We start from the raw sequence: 7,760 nt of genomic DNA, 5'->3' as shown, positions 1-7,760 counted from the left end.
AAAAGAAAAGAAAGAAAAAAAAAGTCAGTTCTCAAACTAAAATTAAACAAAGGATGCACTTACTCAAAAGCTAACTATGTAGGACTGGTATAAACAGAGGGGCACGATCGTGGAGTGGCTAGTCAATAGTCCATTCACCATGACTAAGCGTGAGAAATGGAATCCTATTTGAGACTACATATCATCTCTGGATATGTAGGACTTTGGGCTCCAGGTATATTTATTTTTTTCTATTTTTCTTTTTGTCTGGTACAATCTTCTCACTTGAGTAAAATGTGGGCTTTGATCTCACCTGTGGTAGCATCATCTAAGAACTACAATGTGTTGACAACTATCTTGTGCTTACTTTGAGTGCTTTTCAAATGGATGACAGTAAATTTGAAGTGCCAGTTACTTTTGGAGAGGTCACCCCTCCATATATAAAAGGAAAACTCTCAACCTGCAGTGTTACTAAAAAGCTATAATATTAAGCTTTAATATTATACCTTTGGGGCTAGCCAATGGCATTGTGATCAAGAAGGCTGGATTCCATGTGGTCAACTGTATGACTCAGTAATTCAAGTCCTGACCTGGTAACTTGGAACATGCTAGGCACATATGCATACACGCCCAGAATCCCCAGAAGAGAATAAAGGAGAGGAGATTGCGGCATGGCCATTCTCCTTGGGTGGGTACTTTCTCTCTCTCTCTCTCTTTTCAATGAGTACATGTGCCCTATGGGAAATTTAAAAAAAAAAATTATACCTCTGTTAGCATATAGACTTGTTTGTTCAATGCTACATTAATTCATTATTCAGGATATTTTTAGGCAACTAAAATTAAAAACACAACTAAACAAATACAAGGGAGCTTCAGAAAGTTTGTGGTTTTAGGGAACTCAAGTTAAAAACACAAGAAAACAAATATGAGGGAGCTTCAGAAAGTTTGTGGAATAAAGGAATTAAAGTATGGATTTATGTTAGTGCAAAAATTTTGAAAACTGTACGTAGTTTCCTCATAATACATATTTTCTATGAATGTTTTTAAGGTCCCTCATAATTACCAAGATCTCTTACAGCCCAGATGATGAGTGTTAATACTTGCAATGATAAAAGACACACTCTTGATTTCAAGAAACTTAAGAAACAGGGAATAGGTATGGGGATGGATTAGAAAAAGGAGGGCAATAGGGTTGGTGGTGAAAAATAGGGTAAGTACGAAATAACCATAGGGCAAGGTTGAATGAAATATAATTATGCACTATAGACGCTGGAGGACTAGTATCATGAACTCCTTTATGGAAAGGTTATGAGAGGGAGAAAATACTCATAAAGTACACAACAGGTGAGCCTGGAGGTATGGTAAGGCGTGTGATATCAATAATTTATGCAATCTGTTGTTGCTAGTACGAATGAGAAAATGAGATAGGGCAAAGAACCATCTTATGGCTCCCCATTCAAAATGATGTATCATGCTAGCTCCGAGGCCTGGGATATAGATTCTCACATGGCCCACTTGTGGCATTTGAATCCTGGCCCCGTCAGCTTGAAAAACATGTTGGGGAGTGTGCATGTTTGCCCCAAATCCTGATACTGTAGAAGAATGGAGAAGGGATTGGGACATGACTATATCACATTGGGGGTTACTTTTTTCCTCTCCTTATTTTTCTCTTTTTGGTGAATACATACACTGTTTGGCAAATTAAAAACACAAAAAAGAACAAAATGGTGGATTTTTTTTCCCTTCTATTTTGCCAGAGGGTACGTGTGCTTGGCAAAGACAGACAGAGAGACAAAGAGAGAGAGAGAGCAGAAAGCAGTCCCCCAACTAGGTGTAGTCATGCCACAATCCCTTCTCCTCCATTTCTCCAATATTGATGGGATTTCGGGCATGCAAGCACACTTGATAAGAATGTTTTCTCAAGTCATGGGGTCTGGGATTCAAACTGTGTGGTCAGCCTTGTAGGATCCAGCTCCAGGTCAAAAAGGACCATGCAAATCCAGAGATCCAGAGAGGATGGAAAAGGGGAAAAATGAGAGAAGAGGGAGAGAGAGAGAGAGAGAGAGAGAGAGATATAGAAGAGGTAGAGAGAAAGAGGAAGAGAGGAAACGTATATGGTGCTTTCTCAAAAGTGAGAAAACTTCATGCCAGGTAGACCAGAGGGGGTGGGCATAAATGAGACTGGAGAAAAATGGGAAAGAAATAAGAAATAAGGCCAGATCAATCAGTACTTTCTTCTTCAGGGTTGTTAAGAAATTAATAAAAACAGGGAATCCTTTAAAGCATTTTCAGCTGGCATGTAACAGGATCAGATTTATGTTTTAAAAAGTTCAGCGACATTTCTGTGTTTAGAAGATGACAGAGGGATAAGATAGGAGGTTCGAAGACTAGCTAGGGGCAGCTACAGAATTCATCCACGTCATCATGATGGGGTACTTTGGTGGGTGGAAGCTGTAGGGATGGAGAGGAGTGGGTGTATCCTAGAGAAAAATTTGAGGAGGATTCATTGTGGTGTATGATGTGTGTCACACACTCTCTTAAGTGTCTGTCTCGGCCACTGGAAAGACAGTGTCTATAATGGCAGTGTCAAGCATATGAAACCACAAGGTTGCTTGTTCCTGGATACTGCCACAACTACATCAATTAGCATGTGAAGTGGCAGAGCTACGGTTGTTTTTGTTCATCTCTCTTTTTTTGGAGAGGTTTTTGCTATAGGGTGCATGCGCTTGCCAGAAAGACAGAGAGACCGAGAGATAGAAAGCGAGAAATCACCCCCCAAGGGGGATGGCCACGCCACAATCCCTTCTCCTCCATTCTCCTCTCGGGATCTTGGGCATGCATGCACACGTGCCAGGCGTGAGTTTAAGCCACTTGGTCCAGGACTCGAACCGTGGTTGGCTACATGGGAGTTCAGCAACATAGCCATTATGCTAACTGCTGGTCCCTTGTTCATCTTTCTTGAGACAATCCTTAATCATACTCGCTCACTACAGAAAATGAGCTGCCCCTGCTTCACTGAAATCCAAAAATGTACTAAATGACTACTACAATTTTCACGAGAGTTCGAGAGGAAGTCAGTTCCTCATTGCTACCGATTGAAAATGGCTAATTACAATATTTTTAACATGTTAGACATTATTTTTGAAATGAGGAAAACTTCCCTAGGAAGCCACAAAATTTAATCTCAAGTAGCTTTCTTAGAAATTACTGACAAATAACTTTACGATGAAGAAATCATGGAGGTTAAATGATTTGAAAATGACCTGCTCAAGGTCATTTTCCTGATGGTTTATATATATTTTTCTTTCTTAAATAGTACAGGTGATGCCTTGAAATCTGTTGAGTAAACAAGTGAAAGCTAGCACATGTCATCACGGGGCCCATTACGCTGTCTTATGCTGATATTGAAATGCTCTGAAAAATTTTGTGGCAAAATGAAACGGTTTCTCTGACCAATCATCTGAGATAGAAGATGGTATAGTTTGTGTTCTTGATGATCATGTCTGTTTCTAAAATTCTTTTGTTAAATGATTTATGCACATTTATCCAGAGCATAATTATCTTGATTAATATTGAGAAATATGTTATTTATAATATCTATGTTTAACAAAGTGCTACATGATTAGCCCTTTAAAAATAATTAACCCTCTTGTATATAAAATTTCATAATTTCATTTCAGATTATGAAGTTCTAGCTAATATTTTCAAATTTTAAATCATGCATATAAAACAGATTCAGGGGAAATATGTGTGAGAGAAGAAGTACTGTAGTTCCAACACTACAAATCAAGGACAAATTAAACCATGTGTTCTTTTTTTTTAACAGTAATCACATCTTTCTGGTCTTTTGCCTTTTGCATTTAGATGTCAGATACATATTATCATCTAATAACAGAAAATATTTAGAATGAAGTTACTAAAAATTTAAAAAATAAAAAGGCCCAGTCATAGTGATACAAGCAGTTGAGGCACTGCTGTGTAATGTGGTGCTGGAGGCCATATGGGAAGCCTCTGGGTTTGTGTCCTGAGTCTATATGAACATGAGAGTGCTGCAGGGCTGGTTACAGGGCTAGGGGGTGGGAGAGGATTGTAGCATGTGGACCCTGTTGAAGGTGCTTCTCTCTCGCTCTCAGGAAATACATTTGAAAATTTAAAAATGTTGTTCTGCAAATACTGATTGATTTGGTCCTGTTTTTATCTTAGAGTGAAAATCACATCCATGATTAGTAAATCAAGATAGAGATTTCATCTCTGCTTTCCATCATAACAGACAAACATAAAATAAGTTTCCATAGTGCATATATATATATATATATATATATATATATACATATATAGTTTTTTTTTTCTGAAAGAAGAAAGGAAGGAAGAAAGAAAGAAAGAAGGAAGGAAGGAAGGAAGGAAGGAAAGGAAGGAAGGAAAGGAAGGAGAGAAAGAAAGGATGGAAAGAAAATCCTCCCAAGCATTTCTAGTCAGCCAGGATCATGAGATGCATCATAGGTGTACAGGCTGACTGGGGAACAGAACCCACAATATTCCACATAGATATGGACACTGCTTGATAGCACATTACCACAGCACTACTGAGCTGGCCCATACAGTGCATTTATCTTTATGACTTCCAATGAGATGAGACTTGTCAGTGTATTTTTCCTAGAATATGGACCAGATCTGCTTTTTCTAAATAGGCAAAACTATATTTCCTGCCTCTCCTTAAATAATTTGAACATTTGTTATGCTACTTAGGAAAGACCTACGGTTGAATGCAAAAATTAAAAGATGATCACTTTCTTTCCTTATTTTCCTCATTTTTTCCTCAAATGTATCAAGTACAAACAAGACTTGGGAAAATTTTAGGGTAATCAAATTTTCTTTTCTTTATACCTTTGAGTTTTAGCAATTTCTAAGTCTATAACAAGAAAACAAACACTGAATAGCATCTTAAGATTCTCTTAGTGAAAATGTCAAAGTTAAGTCATAAAGAACAGTTTGAAATGGATTTTGTTTACAAGATGACTTCAAAAAGTATGTGGAAAATGGATTTAAAGCATGAGTTTACTCCAGGGCAAAAATTTTTTTGAAATGCAAACAGTTTTTTCATAATATGCATTTTCTATGAACTTCTAGAAGATCCCTCATATATTACTTTCTAAAGATGTCTGCTTTATAATTATAAAATTGATGCTAGCTGGGACCAGAAGTTAGCGTAATGGCTGTGTTGCTGGACTCCCACATAGTTGACCGCGGTTTGCGTCCCAGACCCGGTGGCTTAAAACTCACACCGGGCGCATGTGCATGTGTGCCAAAGATCCTGAGAGGAGAATGAAGGAGAAGGGATTGAGGCGTGGCCATCCCCCCTGGGGGGTGATTTCTTGCTTTCTGTCTCTCTGTCTGGCAAGTGCATGCACCCAACAGCAAAAAAAAAACAAACAAACAAACAAACAAAAAACTCTCAAAAAAAAAAAACTGATGCTAGCAGAAAATTTTTTCCCCTTATGAAATATTTCCAAAAGCAGTAACAGTAATATTAAGTAGGTCAACTCTTTCACATACATTACTCCATGTATTCATCTACTTTCAAGGTAGGTAATACTATGATCACTTAACAGACAGGAAGACAGAAATTTAAAAATTAAGTGACTTGCATGAGGTCACATTTTAAATGGTAGATGTTAGATTCCAGAGCTTACACTTCTAATCCCTCTCAAGAGTGCTATCAAAGAGGCTGACTTGAGTCTCTAGCTGGGACTATGGTCATATGCAGAGAACTTTCCTTCTTACAATAAGTGCTACAAGCCATATATTGACAACTACCTTTTCCATACCCAAGGTTGGAAATGGTATTTGGTAATTCTGCAGAGCCTAAAAAGCCCAGCAGGATAAAGGTTCATGTGCTATGTAGCCTTTATGATTTCGTAGGCCTGGCTTGTTCTTTTATAGTTGGCATATTTGGTATTACTTTGATTTTTCAAGAAGCTGCCAACTGCACTCTTCATGATGAGACAAAATATGGATATAGCCACTTTTTTTCAAGCCCAATCTTGATTTTCACTCATACTCCTGGTTGAATAAGGTAGGAATAAACAACATGATGGATGAATGAAGAGGAGAGGGTGGGTGTGGGAGTTGTCCTAGTGAAGTAACCTTAAATAGATCATTTCCCAGGGCCAGTTGGTGGTGTGGTGGTTAAGGTGCTGGATTCCAACATGGCTGGCCATGGATGGAGTCTGAGATTCGGCAGCCTGAAAATCACACCGGGCACGTGTGTGTATGCCCAAAATCCTGACAGGATAATGAAGAAGGGATTGTGGCATGCCCATCTTCTTTGGGGAATGACTTCTCACTTGCCCCCTCCCCTCCCGCCCCCCACCCCCTCCCCAGAAGTGCATGTGCTCTATGGCAAAAACAAATTTTTTTCCTTGTTTTTTTCTATCTATGAAGTACCTCAGACAATTCACTTTTTAAATATGCACAGAGGAGTCTTCTGCATCCAGCAAGATGAGAGTCAGCATCTTTTTCCCTATATCTCCCATAAACAGAGCTAAACCCTCTGGACATTATGAATAAAATGTAAGATTCTGAAAGGTGGCAAGAAGGCTCAATAGCTAGGTTCCTCACGACTAAAGAAACAACAGTGTTGAATTCCCTGGATTGTTCCTCCTATGCCTCATATTGGGTACTGGAGAAGTTGGCAGTCCAGAATTGGCGGGCGACTCAGAAAAAAACAAAACAAAACAAAACAAACAATACAGAAGAGAAAGAATGAATTAACCAAGAAAAGACTCTAGTTATAGGACTGGGAAAGGAGATGCTTAACAAAACTGAAAACTTTTAGACAACTGTTCTACTCCAACCAAATACCACAGAAAGAACTGTGACCCCACACGCACCAACAGCAAAGGCTGCCTGCAGTGCTAAAACTTTTACCGTCAGCAGGCTGTAATGAGATGTCTCAGACTCCACACAGGGGTGTTGTCAGTGAAGGCTAGGTGGGGATTGGCACTTTAATCCTTACCAGTTGGTAGTAAAGACCTCCCTCCCCCATCTGGTGCCAGAAACATGGGGAATCTGGACTTCCACTCCCATCTAACCTCCACATCAGTGGAAGGTTCATGGAGAGAAGTAACCAGGTGACCCTGGACATTTGCCTCCATCTAGCAGTAAGGATGAAGCATCCTCCCTTCCTGTTAAGAGGCCTGCTAAAATACATTTAAATAAAGTCCAGAGCCTTTTTAACACAATATCCAAAATGTCTAGATAACAATCAAGAAGAAGGAAGCTCATAACTTAAATGAGAAAAGACAGTCAGCAATCTTAACAATGAAATAATAGAAGCTGGAATTGACAGGGATTTTGAAGCAGCCATCAGAATTGTGCTTCAATGAATAATCACAAATATGCTTTAAACAAATTTAAGTCTCTTTAAAGAAAGAGACAAACAGAACCAAATGGAAAATTCTTAACTAAAAATACAACAGCAGAGTCAGTGAATCTGAGGATATAACATTAGGAATTACTCAAATTGAACAAGGAAAAAACAACTAAAAATAAATAAGTAGACAACTAGATAGAGCCTTAGGGCTGCCTGTGATTATTAGTATCTAATACTGGGTACTCAAGTCCTAGAAGAGTAGGGGGAAAAGTTGGGCTGAAAAGCATTTGAAAAAGGTAATAGCTGAAAGTTTCCTAAATGTGGGGAAAGACATAACTCTACAGATGCAAAATCTCAGCAAGTTCCAAATAGGATAAACCCAAATATATCCATGCCAAAATATAAGTCA

The sequence above is a fragment of the Tupaia chinensis genome, unplaced genomic scaffold (assembly GCF_000334495.1).
Source record: "Tupaia chinensis unplaced genomic scaffold, TupChi_1.0 Scaffold000264_1, whole genome shotgun sequence".
Lineage (NCBI taxonomy): Eukaryota > Metazoa > Chordata > Mammalia > Scandentia > Tupaiidae > Tupaia > Tupaia belangeri.
The sequence above is the reverse complement of the archived record's forward strand: the minus strand, read 5'-3'. Positions refer to the sequence as shown.